The following is a 26,207-nucleotide window of genomic DNA, read 5'->3' as shown; positions in this document are numbered from 1 at the left end:
TCTCTCCTTCTGTCAGCATATTCTTTGTCGGCACACATAAAGTGCTACATACTTGTCAGGAACGTTAATTACCGAGGCCGAGATGCCAAGGGCGGCTCACCTTTGCGACTCGATGCGATCCACCCGCTGGGGTTTGAGACAGAAGGAAGGACGCACCAAGAGGCACCGGGTCCAGTGGCAGGAGGGAATCCAAGGTGGACCGGGAACTGGATAGCCAGAGCTCACTGGAGGCTGTTCAGAAGCACACAGGAAATAGTCCAAACAGAAGGTGCTCAAACAGGAACAAGGCTGAAGAATAATCCAGAGAACAAGCCGAGGTCAGGGGTTGGAGCAGGTAGGGTATCCGAAGTTCAAAGCCAAGGTCAGGGGTAGAGAAGTCAGACAGTCCAAAGTTCAAGCCGGGGTCACAGGGTCAAGGAGAGCAGCAATCCAGAGAGCAAGCCAAAGGTCAGGTAAACAGGATATCCACAGATAAGGTTTCCAGTAGCAAACACTCCAAACACTGCAAACGAACCAGCCATTTGCAAAGAGGAAGGAGCTGGCTTAAATAGGCCGCTCAGGCCACTGATTGGTCCAAAGTAGCACAAGTTCAGAACCAGGCTCCGACGGACAGCAAGAAGAATAACACTGAGCAGTGGCTCAGAGGCAAAGACCTGGACCAGCAATGGAGAGGTCCTGGGTTAAATTCCACCCAGAGCCAACTGGGGGACGACCACGCCTCGCTGTCTGTTTGGCACGGTAGCGATCGTGACAATACTTGATTGACTTCTAGTTCTACTCACCCCTCACCCAGACCCTGTACGAGGCAGGGAGGCAGGGCAGTAATGTCACAGTCTGTACCTCATCCAGACAGAGGACACCGTGTATCGAAAAAAAATACAAGGCTTTCTCTGAAAACAAACTCCTGTATTTACTATGCAGAATTTCAGCCACTCAGCACTGGGCCAGAAGGTTGCTGCAATTACTGTGGTAGTAGCAGTGACTAACTACAGTAAATTGCAGCTTGCATAGGGATTAGCAAGGTAGAAGATATGCATACTTACATTGGTCCAAGCTGGACTAATGAATCTGAAATAATTCTTACCTAATCTTTTGCTTTAAAATTTGTTTTATTTTATTCAACACTAAACTTCATTAATTGCCTGCAGTTTAACCACTTAAGGATCAGAAGGATTTGCCCCCTTAATGACCAGACCATTTTTTGCGATATGGCACTGCGTCTCTTTAACTGACATTTGCGTGGTCGTGAGATGCTGTACCCAAACACAATTTGTCCTTTTTTTCCCACAAATAGAGATTTCTTTTAGTGGTTTTTAATCACCTCTGCGGTTTTTATTTTTTGGTCTATAAACAAAAAAAAGCAATCATAAATCTATGTAATTTATTTATTTAATGTTTTATTTATTTTTACGAATAATGGTGGTGATCTGCGATTTTTAGCAGGACTGTGACATTGCGGCAGGCAGATCAGAGACTTTTGACACTTTTTTGGAACCATTGACATTTATACAGTGACCAGAGCTAAAAATAGCCACTAATAACTCCTTCCCTGCCAGTGACATTTATAGAGTAAGCACTAGGGGGCAAATAAGGGGATAAGTGTGTTCCCTAGGACGTGTTGGGGGCTGGGCTGACTGGAGGAGGAGAGAGATCGCTGTTCCTAATCACTAGGCGCTGATTGGCTCCACCGCATGTGAGTGCATGGGCATGCTTCCAGCGGTGCTCACGCGCCCACAAATCGATGTGTACGTGCCAACGTACAGTGATGGAGATTTTCGCAGGGGAGCCAACCTGCTGCAGTACAACTGTGGCAGGTGGTCTGTAACTAGTTAAAGTTGTTAAAAAACCTTCCGACTTTACATCTTTATGCATTAAGATAAAAAAAACTTCTCTGTGCCACAGCCCCACTCAACCCCCCTAATACTTACCTGAGCCCTATCTCGATCCAGCAATGTTGCATGAGACTCAGCTTATTTATTTTTTTGGTTGCTTAAAACCTTAAACTAAGTTATACTTTTGGTGGCAAATTACTGTGGTTTTAAGAGGTAAGGTAAGCAACAGTATATAATTGGGGTAAGGATCTCGCGCCAAAAATAAAAGTGAAATAATGAAAAAGCTGCTCCCCAGAAAATTCTAAAATGAATGTAAATGTGGAAAAGAGGATAGGGGGCGCTAATGTACATAGGTGAAAATCCAAAAAACAATGACCATATACAATCGCAATAAAGTGCATGTGCAATGAATGCCAATGGGAAAAAGTGCAATAGTGCAAAAAAATACAAAAAATATTATATTATGATCTCATCCGTGAAATGAGTACATAGAGAGAAAAAACAGTGAACACAAAGAAACAACACCGAAATGTCCATAGACTGAATAACAAGTGTTCATTTGTTCCTTGCTTTTCACTGTGCATGTGATGAGATACAAGCAGGATTCCACCTTCACCGATCTATATCACCCAGTAGTGCATAAAGGATGGCCCCTTACCGCATGAAGTTGACCTATTTAGCTAAAAAGAGGTCAGTTTGAGCTTGTTGTCACCATGGACAAAGAGTGGACACCTGAAGTTCCTGTAGGTCAGCTGGCTTAAAGCATCATAGGGGTATAAAAACAGAGAGATACCGCCATGGCATAATAAAGTTTTATTTAAAATGTTAAAAACAAACACAATGCCGAGTGGAGGCTTACTTGAGGCTTGATGATCAGAAAAGATCGTTGGAAACGGTCAAAATAGAGAGCGATGTCCGTGCTGGGATGGTCTGCAGCGTGCGCTTCACCTCGCAAGGCTGAGGAACCAGCTGGACAGGAAGATGCTGTGCGTGGTCTGCGTGTCGCCTCGACGTACGTTTCAATATGTCGTCATCAGGAAGCGCGCTAGACTCACGCACAAGACCTGATATAAATAGGTCTCATAAACAGCAAAGACGAGAGTGTGTAGCCAATGAAAGCCTCAGTCTCAAATATCAACAGTTGCGCTCCAGTGGAGCATGTAATGCTAGTTCCCTGGATTTCATTGCTATTGTATTTAAACTGAGCGCGGCTTGTTACCACATCTCGTACTGTTTACCAGTTGCCTAGTAACCGAGACTGAGGCTTTCATTGGCTACACACTCATCTTTGCTGTTTATGAGACCTATTTATATCAGGTCTTGTGCGTGAGTCTAGCGCGCTTCCTGATGACGACATATTGAAACGTACGTCGAGGCGACACGCAGACCACGCACAGCATCTTCCTGTCCAGCTGGTTCCTCAGCCTTGCGAGGTGAAGCGCACGCTGCAGACCATCCCAGCGCGGACATCGCTCTCTATTTTGACCGTTTCCAACGATCTTTTCTGATCATCAAGCCTAAAGCCTCAGTGTCGGGATGTGGGCACTACTCAAGTAAGCCTCCACTCGGCATTGTGTTTTGTTTTTAACATTTTAAATAAAACATTATTATGCCATGGCGGTATCTCTCTGTTTTTATACCCCTATGATGCTTTAAGCCAGCTGACCTACAGGAACTTCAGGTGTCCACTCTTTGTCCGTGGTGACAACAAGCTCAAACTGACCTCTTTTTAGCTAAATAGGTCAACTTCATGCGGTAAGGGGCCATCCTTTATGCACTACTGGGTGATATAGATCGGTGAAGGTGGAATCCTGCTTGTATCTCATCACATGCACAGTGAAAAGCAAGGAACAAATGAACACTTGTTATTCAGTCTATGGACATTTTGGTGTTTTTTCTTTGTGTTCACTGTTTTTTCTCTCTATGTACTCATTTCATGGATGAGATCATAATATAATATTTTTTGTATTTTTTTGCACTATTGCACTTTTTCCCATTGGCATTCATTGCACATGCACTTTATTGCGATTGTATATTGTCATTGTTTTTTGGATTTTCACCTATGTACATTAGCGCCCCCTATCCTATTTTCTACAGTATATAATTATCTGTCTTTGATCTCTAAAGCCTCGTACACGCGATCAAATTTTCCACAGACAAAGCGTCAGACTTTTGTCAGAAGGGCCTGTGCCTGGATTTTGTCTGCCAACAAATACGAACATAGTGACGTACTAGACGTACTACATTGTTTTTTTCAGCTCTTGAGCGCCACCTTTTTGGCACCTTCTGCTAATGTCATGTTTGGTGAGCATTGATTCCAAGCGTGCTTGTTTGTACTTTGGACTTTTGTCTGACGGACTTGTGTACACACGATTAGAAAATCTCACAACAGACCGTTGTCTGCGAACATTTTTAAAGCCTGCCATCCAACATTTGTCTGCGGGAAAATCCGACAACAATTGTCCGATGGAGCGTACAACTGGTTGGATTTTAGGCCAATAGTCTGCCAACACACAAACCTGATCGTGTGTACGAGGCTTAAGAGTAAATTACATAGTACTCCATGTGGGCCATGCTGTGATAGTTTATTTCTACTTGGCAAAGTACAGAACCAAAATGAAAATTCCTGACTTATTCAAATAGGAATAGTCTAACCATTTTTTTTTACATGTTTCCTGCTGTGATCATTTGTACCCCAAGCAAATTAAAACTATTATACAGCTGGCTTCAAACGGTTTTAATATCTTTCTATGTTTATGATCCCTAGGGATGGGTTCAGACAGCATTTTGCTCACTTGAAGGTTCAGAAAATGGTTGGATTAAATATGTGTTTGGTAAAGTTAAATCTACAGGAGCAGCAGGGAGTGATACATTTAGCAGTGTTCTTGGCTGGTTATTAGGACTTCATCAGCCACCAGGGAATTAAAGGTATATGGAGAAAAGCCTAGTTAGGACATGTCAGTCTTATGACTGGCTCTCAGCCAATCACTGATCTCCCTCAGCTGCGATAAGCATAGAGGGCTCCATGGGGCTCTGCTGGCTAAACGCACCATGACCTGCATTTTATGAATTGGCCTAGAATATAGGCCGCAGTGTTCGGAGAGAGATATACCAGAGAATGCATAATGTTATCCATTCTCCAGTAGAAAGTAGCCCCTGTTTTGTTACAGAAAAGTACTCCATCCAGCTTAGCTACCTTGGAAGCATTTCAGCAAATACCGTATTATTTCGCATCCTTACTTTCCACTGCTCTGTAGATATTTTTATAAGCCTTGCCAGCACCTTTTTAGTGCTTTAGAAAAAAAGCTGCAGCCTCAGCCATCATTTACATGTACAGTATCTCACCAAGGATGGCACTTCTTACATTTTGGCCTTGTGCTTTGTTTAGACATCTGGGAAAAGCGGTCAATGATATTAAAGTAGTTAAAGCGGAGGTTCACCCTAAAAACATGTTTCTAACATTACATTGTGCTCACTGACTACAGTTGTTATAGTTGCAAGAAAAGGAAAGATTTTCTTTTTCTTATTTTTAGTTTTTTAGTTTTTGAAAAATATAGCTGGTTGGTTATGGACATGCATAAATGAATGTTAAATTACAAAATGGTTTGAGTAGTAATTTCATATGTATGATTCTTTAATGAAAATGGTTATTCTTGAATGCTAATAAGTGGTGAACCTACAGTAAGGAATAAAAGCAGATGCTGCAACATAAAAGCTGTCAAAAATAGTTTATTCAGTGGTCATAAAACTTGGAACATTCAGTTTTTCATGGTCATTCCTGTTCTGAGCGCATGCAATAGCATACCTCCCAGGACCCTTTAATGCTATATATGATGCACTTTTCTACAAATAAAGAGACAAGGAGCGGGCAGTCACAGTTCTGATCATTTGCTTTTGTTGAATTAAACTCTGTGGGGACCCCTAGGCAGGTGAAACCTTGAGGCCCCTTTCGCAGGTTTCTAGAGGTTTCTCATGTGCATTCTCTAGTGGGATTACATTGAGCAAAGTAGCGTGCAAGTGAGCCACTAGATGGAGATGACCATCACTATTGTACATTACATGTACCTACAGTACAGACCAAAAGTTTGGACACACCTTCTCATTCAAAGAGTTTTCTTTATTTTCGATTCCAAATATTTTATTGAAATTTTTGAATAAGAACAAAAATGAATATAAGAAATTCACATTGTGTAACAAACGATAATGGATGCAATAAATACCATAGATAGCATTGAATAATCAGATTAGTAACTTTGCTATATATAGTAAGTTGTACAGAAAAGGGGGGGAAAGAAAAAGAGAAAAAAAAGAGGGGGGGGTAGGGAAAAATAGGTGAAGTGAAGAGAAGTGGGATAGAAATCATGCAATACATTGTGAAATAAAAGTAGAACATGCAAGATAGCAATCAATCTGAGAATGTTATGAAGAAGCATTAGATAAGCGACGAAATTCTGCAGTAACCTTAAAATTCAGCCAACACGCCCATTTATCATAAAATTTAGTGGGGGTGTCTTTCGTCTGACAGATTAGACTTTCCATGTCGGCAATATGTTCAATTTTTCTCAGCCATTCAGATACGGAAGGGGGAGTTCGATTTTTCCAATGAATAGGAATGCATAGCTTAGCGGCATTAATAAGATGTGGTAGGATTGATTTTTTATAAGCAGATTGCGATAGAGAACTATGGTGTAATAAATATTGAGCAGCTGTAAAATTAGGGACAAAAGTTGTAATTTGAGAGATTAAATCATGAACGTCTTTCCAGAATGGTTGTATGTAGCTACAGTCCCACCAAATGTGTAATAGTGTACCACGTTCAGATTCACAACGCCAACATAAAGGTGTGGAATTGGGAATAAACTTGTGAGTAACAACTGGAGTCCTGTACCATCTAGAATACACTTTGAAACTGTTCTCTTGTATCAGGACATTCAAGGAACTCTTGTGTATGTGAATGAATATACGCTTCCATTCTTCATTTGAGAGGGATATATTAAGATCCCTTTCCCATATTTGAGTAGTGTAATCGCTTTTAGGGTCAAATGTAGAGAAAAAAAGGGTGTAGATAGAAGAAATCAGGTGTCTTTGAGGGGAAGATTTAATACATAGATTCTCAAAAGGTGTCTTAGTCTTGTGCCAATCTGAATGGGATGGTGATGTAAAGAGAAATTGGTTAATTTGTTCAAAATCAGAAAAGGAAATAGAACAGTCAGGGTATTTAAGTATATATGCGTCAAAAGAGAGAAGGCGACCTTTCTCAAACAAGGATTCTGCCCTAACAGATTCATACAAGTGTGAACAAGAGCTGTGAAGTCTAAAACATTTTATAGGGATGTCAGGATTATGGTTGAGTGGAGTTAAAGGGCCAGGAATAGAGGCAATATTACAATTTTTACATAAGGACCTAAAAATTTGTAAGGTTGGGTTGGTCAGAGGATGAGTGGTGATGATGCGGGGTATCCTGCGGGAGCTAATCCAAGGCAAGTGACGTAAAGGTAGCGGAGAAAATGGTCCTTCTAGTTTAACCCATGCCCTAGTCTTAATATGCAAGTGCCAGTCAATAATACGTGTTAAGTGGCAAGCCCAATAATACTTTCGGACGTCTGGTAAACCGATTCCACCCAAATGTTTAGGGATAACCAATCTCTCCCAACTGATCCTGGGTTGTTTGGAAATCCAAATAAATTTTAAGCATGTCTTTTTGAACGTGGTAAAGAAGGAGGCTGGTAATTTAATAGGGATAGTCTGCAAAAGATAAAGAATTCTGGGTAGTATGTTCATTTTTATTATAGCGGCTCTACCGAACCAAGAGAAAAACCCTTTATCCCAATTTTGTATGTCAGTCTGAATAGTTTTAAGTGTTGGAAGAAAGTTTAGAGCATATAGATCCCGTAAATTCGAAGGCAATTGGATTCCAAGGTAAGTGATGGATACGTCTTCCCAGCCAAAAGGGAAATTCCTTTTACAAAGGGAAATCGCATCATTAGGTAAGGATACGTTTAATGCTTTAGATTTGTCAAAATTGATTTTTAAGTTAGACAGTAAATTAAAAAATTAAAAATCCTTCAACAAATTTGGTATCGTTGTAATAGGGTTTGCAAGAAATAATAAAATATCATCTGCGTACGCAGCCAGCTTATATTGTGTTGCATTGATCTCAATACCTTTAATGTCAGGATTATTCAGAATCTTACAGAGAAAGGGTTCTAAAATAAGAATAAAGATTATAGGTGATAGAGGACAACCCTGTCGTGTCCCGTTTGACACAGAGGTGTCCGACAGGCACCCGTTGATTTTAATTCGAGCAGTAGGAGAAGAATACAGAGCAAGTATATACTGGAGCATTCTATCTTGGAATCCCAAAGCTTGTAAGGCTTCAGTCATGTAGTCCCACGCAACTCTGTCGAACGCCTTCTCTGCGTCAAGAGACAGGAAAAAAAACAGGAGTTTGTGATGAAGTCAACCAATGGTGAACGCTAATGGCTTTTAGAGTGTTGTCTCTAGCTTCTCTACCAGGAACAAAACCGACTTGGTCCAAGGACACTAAGTTTGGGAGTAATGGCAATATTCGATTAGCAATAATTTTCGCATATAGCTTAACATCAACATTTAAAAGGCATATAGGCCTATAGTTGGAAACCAACGAGATGTCTTTATTAGGTTTCGGTATCATGGAGATGTGAGCTTCAAGAAGGTCCCTACTATAAGGAGGGGAATCTGGGAGAGAATTAAAGGAATTTAGGAAGTAAGGCATAAGAGAATCAGGAAAGGATTTGTAATAGCTCACAGAAAGGCCGTCTGGTCCAGGGCATTTACCAGTTTTTAATTGTTTAAGGGCAATGAGAGATTCATTCAATTCAAGTGGCCTATCTAAAGCGTTCGCTGTGTCCGAATCGATTGGGTCAGGGCTAAATTCTTTTAGAAAATCAATAATTAATTTTTTCCTGTCCATATTCTGAGTAGATGTCGAGGGGTTTGGTAAATTATATAATTTAGAGTAAAAGGAGCGAAAATGACTAGCAATTTCCGTGGAAATACAATTTTTTTTACCTTTAGGATCAGTGATAGAGTGAATAGTATTGGCAGTTTTTTGGGATTTGATAGATCTAGCCAGTAATCTACCGGACTTATTTCCTGATTCATAAAAAAGTTTTTGTGTGAAAGCGAGATTACGTTTAGATTTTTCCCCCAATACATTAAGTAAGTCTTCTCTAGCGTTAATGAGCTCATGGAATGTATCAACGGCTAAGGTTTGTTTGTGCTTATTTTCAAGAGAGTGAATTCTATCGGAAAGCAATTTGATTGATGATTGCCTGTCTCTTTCTTTTTGCAGCCATGGAAATAAGTTCACCCCTAACCACACACTTATGAGCAAGCCAAAGTGTAAGTGGGTGAATTTCAGCAGAATCATTCTCTTTAAAATAATTTTTAATTGTGGAAGTCAAGGAAGCAATCCTATTCGGATCACTCAACAGGGAGTTATCAAGTCTCCATATAAGAGATTTACGAGGTGCAGAAGAAAATGTTAAAGAAAAAGAAATAGGATGATGGTCAGACAAAATCATGGGATCTATAGAAGCGTCAACAAGGTCCGTGAGGTCATCTTGGGTTAAGAAAAAATAGTCAATTCTGGAATAACTATTATGGGGGGAAGAATAAAAAGTATAGTCTTTGATATTTGGATTAAGAGTGCGCCAAGTGTCATGGAGAGTCAAATTCTTAAGTAAATTTTTAATAGTATGTAAAGCTCTATAGGAGAAACTAGTTGTGCCAGAAGAAGTGTCAATTAAAGGGTTAATGGCTAGATTAAAGTCTCCTCCCAAAATGAGTAGTCCTGATTGAAAGGAGGATAGGAGTTGTAGAGTTTTTTTAAGGAAAGGTATTTGTAGCTTATTAGGGACATAAATGTTGGCTAGAGTGATGGGTCTGTTGTGTAAAGAACCTTTAATAAAAATGTATCTACCATCAATATCTAGGGAGGTATCTTGAATTTGGAATGGGCAATTTTTAGATATAAAAATAGTAACACCTTTTGTTTTGGAATCCTGATTAGTTGCGTGGTATGAAGAAGGAAACATTTTGTTATACAGAGAAGGGATGTTATTCGATTTAAAGTGGGTTTCCTGTAGGAAGACAATATCTGCTTTAGATTTCTTCAATAACATAAACAGTTTAGATCTCTTCCCCGGGACATTGAGGCCCTTAACATTTAATGAACATGGCGATTCTTGTAAACATCAGGAGACCTGTTGCTAGATAGGGAGTGGCTTCTGCGATGACGTGTAGTTTGGGTCTCCATTTCAGACACTGAATGTTGGTCCCTCTTATCAGTCATTCCTTTTTTTGTTTTTCAGAAGGTTTAAGAAAGAGACTAAGCATTCAAAGAATAATCTCACGCTAAATGGAAAGTGTCTAATGAGTAAACAAACTTGCAGCACTCACTAGTGATTTCTCAACATTGAAGAGAACATTAAAAAAAAGAAAAAAAATGTATCAATGTTGTAAATAAAACTCCAAGCATTGTAGAATCGATACAAGTATCATACTTCACAGCAGTAGCAGAAGGAAACATCAAGTTAATAGTCACTAGTAGCCACGTCTGTATTTCCTTGAGCGGGGAGAGCCTGAGGAGCCTAGATCACCATGGTGATTCTTGTAAACATCAAGAGACCTGTTGCTAGATAGGGAGCGGGGTCTGCGATGACGTGTAGTTTGGGTCTCCATTTCAGACACTGAATGTTGGTCTCTCTTATCAGTCTTAGTACGAAATTCAGCGTACCAATCCGGAACTTCTACTAATGGGATCCCCATCGTGTCGCAAAAAGCTAATAGATCCTCAGGGACTCTAAGAATTGCAGAGCGACCTTGATTGGTAGCCAGCAATCCAAAGAGGAATTTCCACTTGTAAATTATGTCTTTTGCGCGTAGTATATCCAAAAGCGGTCTCAAGTCTCTCCTATGCTGCAGAGTGATATTAGACAGATCTTGATAAATATGGATTTCCACATCACTATGTATAAGATAACGTCTCAGTCTAGCATTCCTAAGGATGTCCTCTTTTAGCTGAAAATCACATAAGCAGCAAATGACATCCCTAGGAGGGTCAGAAGCCTTTCCCTTTGGTCTAAGCGCGCGGTGGATACGCTTCATCTTAATAGACGTCATGGGTGGTCTGCCCAGCAAGTCATTAAAAATGTCAGACACAGTAGAAGAAAGTTGATCGGTGTCAATTTTTTTCAGGTAAACCACGTACTCTTATGTTGTGGCGTCTACTTCGGTTTTCAAAATCTTCTACCTGTCTATGTAAATTCCTCAGGTGGAGAGTATGCGAGTCAACCTTGTTATTGACATGAAGTATTGCAGAGCTTTGCTGTGCAGTTACAATTTCTACCTCCTTCACTCTCAAATTGATGGCGCGTACATCAGCGCGCAGTTCAGCTATGGCAGCCGACAAAGTGTCTTTGATGTCAGCAGCTATGGTATGTAGGTCATATAGGCTAGGCTGCTGCTGTGTTAAAACCTGTGACCGGTTACCCGGTTCAGTGATGTTAGGTGTAGGAATGGAGGTAATTACCGGATGAGAAACGTTCCCAGTTGTACATCCAGGTTCAGCCATGATGGTTCCGTAGGCCCGAATTTCCAATGCTATGAAGGAGGGTTAAATTAGCAGTCCCAGTCCTTGGAAATCGGCAACAACAGGCAGAAGGGTTCCGGTAAACCACCGACACCGAAAAGAGATTATGAAAGGGGCAAAAGACTGCTCTACTAAGCCGGTAAAGTCCGCAGCGGCGGGAGCAACACGATCAAGCCACCATCCTCTAGCACAGCCAAGCCACGCCCCCCGTTTTCTTTATTTTCATGACTATGAAAATTGTAGATTCACACTGAAGGCATCAAAACTATGAATTAACACATGTGGAATTATACCTAACAAAAAAGTATGAAACAACTGAAAATATATTTCATATTCTAGGTTCTTCAAAGTAGCCACCTTTTGCTTTGATTACTGCTTGGCACACTCTTGGCATTCTCTTGATGAGCTTCAAGAGGTAGTCACCTGGCGCAGCACCCCATCACTCTCCTTGGTCAAATAGCCCTTACACAGCCTGGATGTGTGTTTGGGGTCATTGTCCTGTTGAAAAATAAATGATGGTCCAACTAAACGCAAACCGGATGGAATAGCATGCCGCTGCAAGATGCTGTGGTAGCCATGCTGGTTCAGTATGCCTTCAATTTTGAATAAATCCCCAACAGTGTCACCAGCAAAGCACCCCTACACCATTACACCTCCTCCTCCATGCTTCACGGTGGGAACCAGGCATGTAGAGTCCATCCGTTCACCTTTTCTGCGTTGCACAAAGACATGGGGGTTGGAACCAAAGATCTCAAGTTTGGACTCATCAGACCAAAGCACAGATTTCCACTGGTCTAATGTCCATTCCTTGTGTTCTTTAGCCCAAACAAGTCTCTTCTGCTTGTTGCCTTTCTTTAGCAGTGGTTTCCTAGCAGATATTCTACCATGAAGGCCTGATTCACACAGTCTCCTCTTAACAGTTCTAGAGATGTGTCTGCTGCAAAAGGTGGCTACTTTGAAGAACCTAGAATATTAAATATATTTTCAGTTGTTTCACACTTTTTTGTTATGTATAATTCCACATGTGTTAATTCATAGTTTTGATGCCTTCAGTGTGAATCTACAATTTTCATAGTCATGAAAATAAAGAAAACTCTTTGAATGAGAAGGTGTGTCCAAACTTTTGGTCTGTACTGTAGGTTGCACCAAAATGTTTTACAAATTTACAGCTGAAGATGATGTGCTTTTAAGAGACAAGCTGTAATATAAACTTAATGTCTGTGTTTTATGAACTTTTTGTTATTGGGTACATTACATTAATAGAGAGTCAACTGTAAGACTTGCATATATGGTGGCAAGGCGTCTCTCCTACGCAGAATCGCGTACCTAGCACGTGATCCTGCACTTCTGGGTCTAGGGCGCGCACGCCCCGCCGCTGGCCCCCTCCCTCTGTGAATATACACAGTAGGAGCTGATCTGTGGGTACAGTGGACTCGATGTCCACAAGCACCCACAATGCTTCGGTACACAGGCAGAACGACAGTCTGCATATATAAACAAGGCACATTGCCATTCTGTCAGTACAGAAGGCATAGATCCTGTCGTCTTGTAAAGCAGGAACCCATGCCTTCCACTAGTAAAAACACCTCCTAACTACACTGAATCACTAGCTAGGCACACATTTGACACATTTATCGCCCCTGATGTTAACCCCTTCCCTGGCAGTATCATTAGTACAGTGACAGTGCATATTTTTCAGTATTAATGTCACTGGTCCCCAAAAAGTTGTCAGTCAGTGCCCGATTTGGCTGACGCAGTATCACAACCCCGCTATAAGTTGTTGATCGCCACCATTACTAGTAAAAAAATAAATAAAATAAGAATATCCCAATATTACAGATGCTGTAACTTTTGCGCACACTGATCAATATACATTTATTGGGAATTCTGTTTTACCAAAAATAATACCAAAACCGCAGAGGTGATCAAATACTACTAAAAGAAAGTTCTATTTGTGTGCTCACGCAATTGTCAGTTAAAATAATGCAGTCCCATATTGCAAAATAATGGCCTGCTCAGGAAGGGGGGTAAATCTTCCAGGGGTCAAGTGGTAAATGTAAAGTTTTTATTTCTTTGAGCAAATTCATTTTTTGCTACCTTTTGTCAAAAAGGTTCATTGCAATTTTCTTTCAAGATTGAATCAATAATATTTTGATCCATTGTTGCTGGGCCTTTAAATGACATCAGTTTAATAAGCTGATGCCCACTCTGCCTCTGTTTGGTAATCTGCAGATATTGGTGCCCACTTTTTTGTTAGTGTTTGCATTTTATTGGCAGGAAATAAGTGTCCCTACCTCAGTCCATAGCAAGGGGATGCTCTGGATAGTTAGACGCACTTCATCTTTATGCTTTAGCTGCCATTCACATCATATACTGTATACTGCTAGAGATAGAAATGCTATGATGATTTGACCTAGCTGATGTTCATTTGTTATGATCTGCATGCAAGGAAGCAGAAATTGAAGTGGAAGCTACACGTAAGAAAGCAGAGATAGAAGCAGAAGCTGCACTCTCAGTTGCATTGTATGCATAATTTTCCTTACACTCTCCCCCAAAACTTCAGCTCCTAGTCATGGCAGCTGTGTCCTTCAGCCAAGGTCAGTGCATTGTACCTACCACCTCTCAATACTGTAAGCAAAGGCTTGACAATAGACCAAATGACTCCTCTGGATGAACTTCTGCGCACAGGCTAAAACACGTTTCCTTCTGTGCTCAGAAAAGATTTGGACACTGGCTAATGCATATGCACTCATGTGCACCTGTGACTGATGATTTAAACTCAGCCACTGCTCAGGATCAGTGCTGCTTTGTCTTCAGCCTCCTGTTTCCTGTGTTCCTGTGATTTTGTATCCTGATTCCAGTTGTTGACCCGGCTTTTCTTGGCCACTCTGTGATCTCCACCTGCACTAACCTTGGCTTTTCCCCTGACCTCCGCTTTTGTCTGCTCCATTGGCTCCAGACTAGGCTTGACCACACTCCTGCCTGTGCTTTGTACCCGATCACTCCTGCCTTGTGTATGACACGGCCTGCTTGACCCTGCTACTCTGCCTGCTGTTCTTGGTACCTGCCTGCCACCCTGCTGTTTCAGCTGACCTACTATAAGCAATCATCTTAGCTGCCTGTTCTCACCTGTGCCAACCTGCCTTAGTCTGCTGCTTACCAGGTGCCTACCAACTCGCTTGGTTTCTGAAGCCTTCTGACTACAGCTGGCCAGCATGAATACCCGCATTGCTGCTAGCAAGACTTACAGGCACTCGTGCCACTTGGTACTCCTGTGCCTCCTGTCTACACTATCAGGGGCCCCGAGTCAGAGGTCTAATGGAGGCCTTCCTCATCATATTAGGCTCTGCTACCAGGTACATATCTTTCATCTCAGCAAACTGTGGTCACTAGTATGCAGATAATGGACAAAAAACCTTACCTACACCTCCTACCTAGTATACTTCCCTACAGCCACAACTCAACACACAACTCTAAGTCAGTGTCAGGTATGAACACCTCTGCTCTGCCATACCTCCCAAAGCCATTCAATTTCAGTGCACCATCCAATGTAACACATTTTGTTTGGCATGCAACTGTGCATTCAGAGTCCGAATCATAGACTCGTCAGTTTGCTAAATACATGTTTAGTGCACAGACCGGATTGGTTCAGTGATTTGATCTCATGTTCTGATCCCTTAATAGAGCAATCAGCAAGGCACAGGATATTTTCAGACAGGTACATCTAAATTCACTCAGTCCTCAGATAATCAGGCAGATGGTGTCTTTTTTTTGTTTTTATTGCTTTGTACAACTGGGCTAGGGAATGGGAAAAGCTTTGGGGTGAGCAGAACTAAATAACTTGAATGAGGATACTATCTTGAAGCAGTTAAGCAAAGTAAACCAGAATCCTCTGTACAAAAGGTAACAGCTTTTAGCACAGGGGGCCTCCTCTAAGGCGCAGCCCTGGCAGCAGGTCTGGAACAGTCTCTTTCTAGAAGGCGTGTACAAGCAACAGTTTCTCACTGTCAGTATTTTTCTGCAGCCTACTCACTGTGATCCAGGCAGTCTGAAGGCCTTCTTTGACCTTCTTTCAACCCAGAGGTCCAGTGTCTGTGAAACAAACTGATATTCTACCTTCGCCTACTATAGTCTCTGCAAAGACTGATCAGAGCAAGAAAACTGAGATCCAAATTGCCCATGTCCCATACATAATAAAACGCACCCACTTAGGAAATATTTTGGCTTTAGAAAGAAACCCTTGAAAAACGCAAAGAGCTTTTAAAGAAATGTGGGGGTTTCTTCAAATGCTGTGCTTCCACAGAGCACCATGCTAAAGACTGTAAGGCTACTATTAAGTACATAGGATGCAACAGTGATGATCACATGCAAGTGCTTCATCCTTTTCAAGACAGTCCCACTCTGTCCACAGGTAAACCTCTCCAAGGCAAAGCATAGAGGGGAGAGCACATACAAAGCATGCCAATCTCATACTCCAGACCAGTCTCATACTCCAGTTTTCTCTACATGTAAAAAGGTATGTGAAGTAAATCTCCATGACAAATCCTGTGCCAAAATGTACTTAGTGTGTGTATACCACAAGTGTCAACCTGAAAATGCTGTAAGACTGTATACTATCCTAGATGATAAAGGGTAACAGGTCTCTTGCAAGATCAAGGCATTTGTACTTGTTAAACATAACAGGAGATGTCTTGCCTTGCACCTTGGGCTTGGGCAACTGTGCTGACATTACAGATGTTTCAGGCAGTAGAGCCAATGACCTTGTAGTAGCTTTCCTGAATGACAGTGCAGAAATATCATTGCTCACTTTCATCAAGTGCAACCAGATTCCCCTGCTCCTTAGCAGAGACAACCCAAGAGTACACAATGCTCATCAACAAATCAATGTGCTACACAATGTACCATATGCTTAATGTCTGGACTTAGGCTAGGTTAAAATAGGCAACGTCTGGACATAGGCTAGGTTAAAATGGGCAACGTCTGTCTGGGTAATGTCAGGAGGTCTTCCGTAGTTTTTTTCTTTCAGGACATATGTCCTGCCAAATGGTCGCATTACCTGTTTTGAACAGTGCCCACATCACACCTGTGTCAAAAGGAAGACCACATGCCTCTGACGCAGCTGGTGGTGACAAGCGAAAACGGCTAGTCTTCATCTCCTTATCCACCCTTCCCCTGTGACGGAAGGATATGAACATTTGTTTATGCTTGGCGGACCTTATTGGAAATTGGCAACATCACTGGCAGTGAAGATTTGTCCTTCCATCACCATACAAGTATCCATTTACTTTATTTCATACTTGGTACTTTATGCTTTGATCCATATATGTTCTCTCACGGACTATGACTGTCAAAATCAAGGTTTTCAACAGTGAGAAGGAAGTTGCAGGACATTGTATCGTATACAATCTTTGGCGTCTCATGCCACACATGTGTTGTGTTTGCACCCCTCATGTTCACATATTTCCCCTAAACCAGGGCCGGACTGGGCATAAAAACCAGCCCTGGAAATTCTTTCATAGCAGCCCCAGTGGCGTAGCGGGGGTTGTCAGCACCCAAGGCAAGTAATTTGCACCCCTAACCCGCGGACATTTAGCACGCCGAGTCCCTTCCACTCGTACAGTATTAAACCCCTTATGCCCTGTACACACGATCGGTTCATCCAATGAAAACGGTCTGATGGATTTTTCATCAGATATCCGATGAAGCTGAAGCTCATCAGTCGTGCCTACACACCATCAGTTAAAAAAACGATTGTGTCAGAACGCGGTGACGTAAAACACTACGACGTGCTGAAAAAAAAATTAAGTTCAATGCTTCCGAACATGCGTCGACTTGATTCTGAGCATGCGTGGATTTTTAACTGATGGACGTGCCCACAGACGATCGTTTTTTTCTATCGGTTAGTTAACCATCAGGTAATTTTAAAACAAAGCTCCTAGTTTTTTAACCGATGGATAAAAAACTGATGGGGGCCACACACGATCGGTTAGTCTGATGAAAACGGTCCATCAGACCGTTTTAATCAGACAAACCGATCGTGTGTACGTGGCATTAGGATGTACCACTCTTTCTCTTTGTTCTCCTTTCTTTAACTTTTATCTCTCTCTATCCTAATGTCTTGTCCCCACCCCCTATCTATCGCTCTTTATCCATCTTTCATGTTCTTTCTCACTCGTTTTCTTTCTTTATCCCCCTCTTTTAATTCCTTCTCTTACTCCTTGTTTTTTTCCTCTCTCAACTCTATATCTAAACACACACACGCACAGTGTATGTATTTACACCTATATGTATATTACACCCAATAAATAATTGTCTTATGGGGGAGGATGAATTTCAATGTAAAATGTGCCATGGCCATAGCACCCACCATAAAGCATCCTCATTCTGTACTGGGGGCTCTAATATAATTCTGCTGTGGCAGATGAGGAAGTGTGTACAGTGTGTGTGTATCAGGTGTGTACCCTCTCCTGCAGGGATTGCAGACATTACAGGAGATGGTCAGAGACTGCAGATATATATTACAGGAGATGGTCAGAGATTGCAGATATATATTACAGGAGATGGTCAGAGATTGCAGATATATATTACAGGAGATGGTCAGAGACTGCAGATATATATTACAGGAGATGGTCAGAGACTGCAGATATATATTACAGGAGATGGTCAGAGACTGCAGATATATATTACAGGAGATGGTCAGAGATTGCAGATATATATTACAGGAGATGGTCAGAGACTGTAGTTACAGGACAGGAGATGGCCAGAGACTGCAGATTATAGTACAGGAGAATGTCAGAGATTGCAGACATGGTACAGGGGACGGTTAAGGATTGCAGACATGATTGATTCAGGAGATGGTCAGAGGCTGCATTTAAAGATGAACTCAATATACAGGTATATAGTATTGCAGGGTTGCTCCACTCTATTTAAACTATCTCTGCAGGATCAAGGCAGTCTTTATCCTTTGAAAGTACAACCAAGTGACAGAAGAAATAATCACATCCAATTTCTAAAATACAAATTTTCTTGCAAAAACTGAACTGCTCAGGATTAGTGGAGGACAGTAACCAGTTAATTGGTCTGTTAAGCTTTTAGCCTCATCCAGCAGTAAATCCTCCAACAAAAACAAACTCCTATCAAACAATCTGTGCAGCACACACAGAGCTCTGCCTAAATTGCTGATTATAGGCTGAAATGGTTAAATGTGTCCCTTGTCTCATAGAACACTGCTGCAGCGTCTTCCAGAGATCTTATCAGTGTGATCAGACAATGTGCAGGTCAGGTTATAGGCATAAACAGGGAGACAAGAGGTGTGTGTGTGGGGGAGGCTGATTGATAACCTGCACACTGCCTGATCACATATCTGAAAGACACTGCAGCCGGCCAGCAACATGTTACTGTTCAGATTTGTGTGTCCTGAGGCTGCAGAACATGGATTGTTGTCATCCTACCTTTCCTGCATCTCCCTCCTAGCGTGCCCCATTCAGCCTCACTCCAACACTTACAATCAAATGTGAGCGGGGGAAGAGCTACACTGCCTGCTGATTGGCTGTGGATGGACCGGAGGAGGAGCAGGTCCTCCCTTGAACTCCTTTATGCAGCGCTATTGGCTGTGGGTTCCCTACTAGAGAAATGACTGGCCAGAGAACACCCAGTAAGTGTTCCCTCCTGCATTATCCTCCTCCACAGCACACAGACCTGACAGTGCCTGCCACACGATAGTCACATGCTCCTCCAACCCCCCCCTCGCTCTGCTGCTGGAATTTATTTCCTCATCCAGCCCCGAGTCCTGTTCACAGCAGCCAGCCTACCGGGATATTTCCCGCTGTCCCGCTAGGCCAGTCCGGCCCTGCCCTAAACCACTGTTGACCTAGTGTGCTGTCTCTATCACCTGCATACCTCAGCATCTCCCCTTTTTGGACACACCAAAGAACTTCACAAATGAAGCAGCATATGTCCTGGATACCTTTTGCGCTCTCTGGCAGCAGGCAGAGCCTTGCAGTCCCATAAAAATGCAGATCTGGACACCAAAAACTTCACAATGGCAGGGACATGGGGAAATAGTCTCCCACAAACCACAGTACACACTCATCTCTCCATAGCTTTCTGGGTCCCCCACTCCCAGGGGGGGACCCAGACTCTTCTGTAAACATACAGCATTTACTATGGCAGTCTCTGGGCAGATGCAACAGTTTAGTCTCCCTGCAGCAACTCAGTGGATCCCCAGAAGCTTCAAAAATACACTAACTTTAGTACTTGCAGGTCGAATGACAGCTAGCATTGCCTGTATATAAGTTGCCTCTATGGAGGAGGATGGTTTATACCAGAGATAATGCTGGGTGCTTATGATTATCACTCAGGAACATGTGAGTACATAGGAGTATGTCATTGTTTTATTTCTTTAATAAAGAGCTTCATGCTAGGAGTTGCCCTCCCCTTTACTTGCCTTTTTTACCCCAAATGAAGCTGCATAAGTCCTGGATACCTTTGCACTCTCTGGCAGCAGGCAGAGCCTTAAAGTCCCGTAAAAATGCAGATCTGGACACCAAAACTTCTACAGGGTCCGACACGGGCAGGGAAATGGGGAAATTGTCTCCCACAAACCAAAGTACACACTCCTCTCTCCATAGCCTTCTGGGTCCCCCACTACGTGACACACACACAGCATTTACTATGGAAGCAGCAGTCTCTGGGCAGATGCAGCAGTTTAGTCTCCCTGCAGCAACTCAGTGGATCACCAGAATCTTCAAGACTACACCTACCTAAGTCCTTCCAGGTCCCAATATTACTGAGCGAGCCTATCGGGGTTGAGGCTGCACCTAATCATAGTGTCCTTCTCCTGCCGGGTGGTGGTGGGACTTTTCCCCAGGGAACCGTGGCTGCAGCCAGTGGCAGTCTCTCTCCCAGTCCACTGCTGAGTACAATTGTGACCAGGGAGAAGGAGATACAGTGAAAAATAGTGCAGCGCAAAATAAATAATTAAATAATAATATAGTATACATTAAAAAGAAAGTCCATAAAGTGCTCTGGTGCAATAGTCCAACAGTAAAGGTAAGTGCAAAAAGACAATCCAGGAGTGATGTCCAGGAAAGAAGAAACCTCCACCACATGGAAAGGATGGCCTCTCACCTTAATACCCAGACCAACAAAGGGTCAATCAGCATGAATATAGCACAGCAAGCTTCCTGTTCTCAGGGATGTCAGCAGTGTGTAAAGACAGGATCTCACAACAGCAGCCAGATAAACGATTAAGATGGAGCATTCAGGGCATGTAAAAAGAAGAGGAAAATCTAGTGCTCTCTGAAGCCAAACGATCGTTTATTATAAAAAGACAAAAAACAACTCGCATGTAAAAGCACTCTCATCTGAGTGCTAAGGTAAAGGCATAAGACAGTGTATCCGATCGTGATACACGAGAAAGCGGTCGTGGGTGACGTCGTGCATGCGCGTTATGTCCCGATGGGTGGGACTTCTTCAGCGTGGGGTGAAAGAGGACATCACTCCTGGATTGTTTTTATGGAATTTTTAATGTATACTATATTATTATTATTTAATTGTTTATTTTGCGCTGCACTATTTTTCACTGTATATTCTATTGAGGTGTTTTATTAATTTACCTTAAGTGCTGGCCTGCATATATTTTGTATATATATTTAGTTGTGTGTTGTTTTCCAGCGCTGAATAATTTTCTATTTACTTTTCAGGGAGAAGGAGATGACAGCATAGGTGACCCTATCAAAGCCCGGGGTTAATCAGCTACATTACAGTGGCTCTCCTGGCCAGGCTACACTAGTCTCCACTGGCAATATTATCGGGTAGAAGCAGAAGAAAAATCTACCAGAGAAATTATCAATCAATTATATATGAGGAGAGGTAATTAAAGTGGTTGTAAACCCTTACAGACCACTTTCCCCTACAGGTAAGCCTATAAGGCTTACCTGTAGGTACTGTAAAAATCTAAGCATGCATGGTTTAGGAGATATTTGACATATGCTGGCCGACGTCATCGGCACATGCGCACTAAAGAAAGGGCACGATCGTGCCATTTCTAAAGGGCCCGTGCTGTGACCGTCGACTCCCACGGCCTCGGAAGAAAGAGGGGTGAAGATGGACGCAGGGACCTCGGCGGCCTTGCAGGCTTTGTTTGCAGGTAAGTGCAATATAATGGAACATAACGGGCTAGCTAGAAAATAGAGGAAGCAAAACCGTCAGGGTTTATGTCTTTTAATAAAGATCAATTTTGAGAGTTTGGTCTCTTGTCATTATTTCTACTTCAACTTTTCTGTGCTGCCTCAACTCCTTTAAATTTTCAATAGTTTATTACATTTGAAAGATGCTAAGAAAAATATATTGTCATGGGCTGTTCAAAAAATGCACTAAAGGAAAGTGTAAATACATCACTGTGCTTAGAAGATTCAACTAAAATGAAGTAGCTTACAAAGGGCAGCAAATACGTCTACCAAGGTATTTTTGTTGGAAAAGGATTGTCTATTTATGAACCCTAGATAGATTCAACAGATGATGAGTTGCAGCATGGGAATTATAACAGAGAAAAGAGTAAAATCACCATTGTACTATTAATACAATAAAATATATGAAGAAGCAAAAAAATATATGAAATGTACTTTAGAGGCCAGTGATCCATTTCTATGAAACTGCTACACAAGAGACATTAGAGTTGATTATTTAAGATATATTTAGTGAGAAAAGTAAAATTTATTTTGCACTTAAAAGATAAAAATGGAATGCAGTTGATATATAATGCAAGTAGGGCAAAATCTGCTGTTGTAAAAACCTGTACAATAATTTTCTAGACACCAAGATTTAACTAGGCAGAGACATAAATGAAAGGAAAAGGGAGCTTGTTAGTGAAGATGCAGGGAAAGGAACACTTACAACAGATGTGAAAATCCGCAAGGTTGTTGAAAATGCTACAGGTGAAACATATTGAGAACAGTACCTCTATTGAGATACTAAAAATTACATATACTACCTGAGGGAGACATTTTATCCAGCAACTTGACTATTTGTAACAAGTGACTAAATATCTGATTCATTTTAGAAGAGTAATGCCACGTACACACGACCGTTTTTCGCGGTGTGAACAATGCCATTTTTTTAATGTCATTAAAAACGATCGTGTGTGGGCTCCAGAGCATTTTTTGCGACGTTAAAAATGGACATTAAAAATTTAGAACATGCTCTAAATTTCTGCGTTGTTTTTAACGTTGTCGTTTTTAACGTTGTCGTTTTTAACGTCGTAAAAAATGGTCGTGTGTGGGCTTTAACGACGTGAAAATAACACAAATGCTCAGAAACAAGTTATGAGTAGGATTGAGCGAACCCGAACTGTAAAGTTCGGGTTCGGTACGGACTTTGGGTTTTTTTTGCTCCCGAACCCGAATAATTGGAAAAAGTTTGGGTTCGGAGTTCGGGTATGTTTTGGCGCGCTGCACGGCAGCCAATCGCCATTTGTTTTACTACTGTGACTGGGAACTGATCACAGCCATGCCTACTTATGGCATGGCTGTGATTGGCCAGTGCAGCATGTGACCCAGCATGTGACAAGCCTCTATATTAGATCGAGGCACACAGCACAGATCGACACTCTGCTTTAGTTATGATAGGGAGAGGCTGCTGCTGCTACTTAGGGACATTGTCATAGAGGTGTATCCTGCTTCAGAAATCGAAACAAGCACACTTTTTTTTTTCTTTGAGATCTGCATCATCTTATGGTTTATGGCTCGTCACTGTGCTTTAGTTATGATAGGGAGAGGCTGCTGTTGATGCTTAGGGACAGTGTCAGAGAGGTGTATCCTGCTTCAGAAATCTAAACAAGCACACTTTTATTTTCTTTGAGATCTGCATCATCTTATGGTTTATGGCTCGTCACTGTGTTGTAGCTATGGTAGGGACAGGCTGCTGTTGTTGATTGAGTGTCAGAGAGGTGTATCCTGCTTCAGAAATCTAAACATGCACTCTTTATTCCTGTGACATCTTCTGTGCTTCTTATAGTTTAAGAATTTTGTTCAGCTATAGGGACAGCAATCTATAGGTGACTCTGTATATTTCAACAGCACTGCACCTGCCACCACCTGTGCACCTGTGATATACTGTGTGTGTCCAGTACATAGTTCAGGGACAGGTTCCAGAAATGTTCCTATAGGGACAGCAATCTATAGGTGACTCTGTATATTTCAACAGCACTACACCTGCCACCACCTGTGCACCTGTGATATACTGTGTGTCCAGTACATAGTTCAGGGACAGGTTCCAGAAATTTTCCTATAGGGACAACAATCTATAGGTGACTCTGTACATTTCAACTGCACCTGCCACCACCTGTGATATACTGTGTGTCCGGTACATAGTTCAGGGACAGGTTCCAGAAATGTTCCTATAGGGACAGAAATCTATAGGTGACTCTGTATATTTCAACAGCACTGCACCTGTCCCCTGTGATATACTGTCTGTGCAGTACATTGTTTAGGGTTGGGTTCCTGTTTCTTGCTATAGGTAGAGAAATATATAGGTGAATCTCTGCCTATTTCACCAGCACTCTACCTGTCCCCTGTGATATACTGTCTGTGCAGTACATTGTTTAGAGGTAGGTACCTGCTTCTTGCTATAGGTAGAGAAATATATAGGGGAATCTCTGCCTATTTCACCAGCACTCTACCTGTCCCCTGTGATATACTGTCTGTGCAGTACATTGTTTAGAGGTAGGTTCCTGTTTCTTGCTATAGGTAGAGAAATATATAGGTGAATCTCTGCCTATTTCACCAGCACTCTACCTGTCCCCTGTGATATACTGTCTGTGCAGTACATTGTTTAGGGCTGGGTTCCTGCTATGGGTAGAGAATATATATAGGTGAATCTCTGCCTATTTAACCAGCACTCTACCTGTCCCCTGTGATATACTGTCTGTGCAGTACATTGTTTAGGGCTGGGTTCCTGCTATAGGAAGAGAATATATATAGGTGAATCTCTGCCTAGTTCACCAGCACTCTACCTGTCCCCTGTGATATACTGTCTGTGCAGTACATTGTTTAGAGGTAGGTATCTGCTTCTTGCTATAGGTAGAGAAATATATAGGTGAATCTCTGCCTATTTCACCAGCAATCCACCTGTCCCCTGTGATATACTGTCTGTGCAGTACATTGTTTAGGGGTAGGTTCCTGCTTCTTGCGATAGGTAGAGAAATATATAGGTGAATCTCTGCCTATTTCACCATCTTACACTATTTTGTATTTAAAATTTCTCAAAATTAGGGCAAGATCCTAAATTTGAGAAATATGAGGAAAACGTCAAATAAGGGACAAGGCCGCGGTCGTGGTGCTGCTGGTGGAGCTCCTGTTACAGGGAGAGGACGTGGTCGATTTGTGCCAGCTACACGCACAAGTGAAACACCTTTCTCAGGTGCGAGTAGCCGACAGAGCCTGCAGCGGTATTTGGTCGGGCCTAATCCAGCTCTACGAATGTTGAGGCCAGGAGCAGAACTGGCGGTAGTAGATTGGGTTGCTGACAGTGCCTCCAGTTCCTTCACATTGTTTTCCAACCAGTCTTGTGCTGAAAGTTCAGAGTTGGCGCCTGCAGCCGATGTCCACCATCAGTCTTTCACCTCACCCCCTTGCAAATCAGCCAAGCAGTCTGAGCCCCAAAGCATGCAGCAGTCTCTTCTTCTTTTTGATGAGTCTGTTAGCATGTGTTCCCAGGGCCATCCACCTAGCCCAGCCCCAGAAGGGGAAGAGATTGAGTGCACCGATGCCCAACCACTTATATTTCAAGATGAGTACATGGGGGGACCATCACAGCACGTCTTGGATGATGATGAAACACAGTTGCCAACTGCTGGTGCTTTTGCAATTGTGCAGACCGACAAGGAGGGCAGTGGTGAAGACTGGGTGGAAGATGATGTGGAGGACGATGAGGTCCTCGACCCGACATGGAATCAACCTCATGCAGGTGACCCGTGTAGTTTGGAGGAAGAGGCGGTGGTCGCACAGAGCCACCAGCACAGCAGAAGAGGGAGCAGGGTGCCAAACAGAGCGTCCGTCCCCTAGACAGTACGCCTGCTACTGCCCAACGCAGCAAGAGACCGAGCACACCAAAGCCAGGTCCAAGGAGTTCCCTAGCGTGGCAGTTCTTCACACAATGTGCTGATGACAAGACGTTGTGCAATCAGAGCCTGAAGGCGAGGCATAAACGTTCTCAACCTGAGCACAACCTGCATGACCAGGCATCTAAGTGCAAAGCACGAGCTGCAGTGGAGTAGACACCTCAAAAACCAATAAATGTCTCTGGCTCCTCCTGCTTCCTCTTCTGCATCAGTCTCGGGCCTCTCTGCCTCTTCATCCACCTCTGTAGTGACAGTGCCATCTGCCACCCCTCAATTAGAGGACCGGCAAGCAACACTACCACCTGGGTCACCAAACATCTCCACAATGTCCCATGGAAGCATTCAGCTCTCCATCTCCCAAACACTGGAGCGTAAGAGGAAGTACCCCTCTACCCACCCGCGATCCCTGGCCCTGAATGCCAGCATTTCAAAATTACTGGCCTTTGAAATGCTGTCATTCTGTCTGGTGGAGACGCAGAGTTTTAAAAGCCTGATGGCATTGGCTGTCCCACAGTACGTCATGCCCAGCCGCCACTACTTTTCCAGGCGAGCCATCCCTTCCCTGCACAACCAAGTGGGGGACAAAATCAGGTGTGCACTGCGCAACGCCATCTGTGCCAAG

Source organism: Rana temporaria, chromosome 4 (genome assembly GCF_905171775.1).
Source record: "Rana temporaria chromosome 4, aRanTem1.1, whole genome shotgun sequence".
NCBI lineage: Eukaryota > Metazoa > Chordata > Amphibia > Anura > Ranidae > Rana > Rana temporaria.
The sequence above is the reverse complement of the archived record's forward strand: the minus strand, read 5'-3'. Positions refer to the sequence as shown.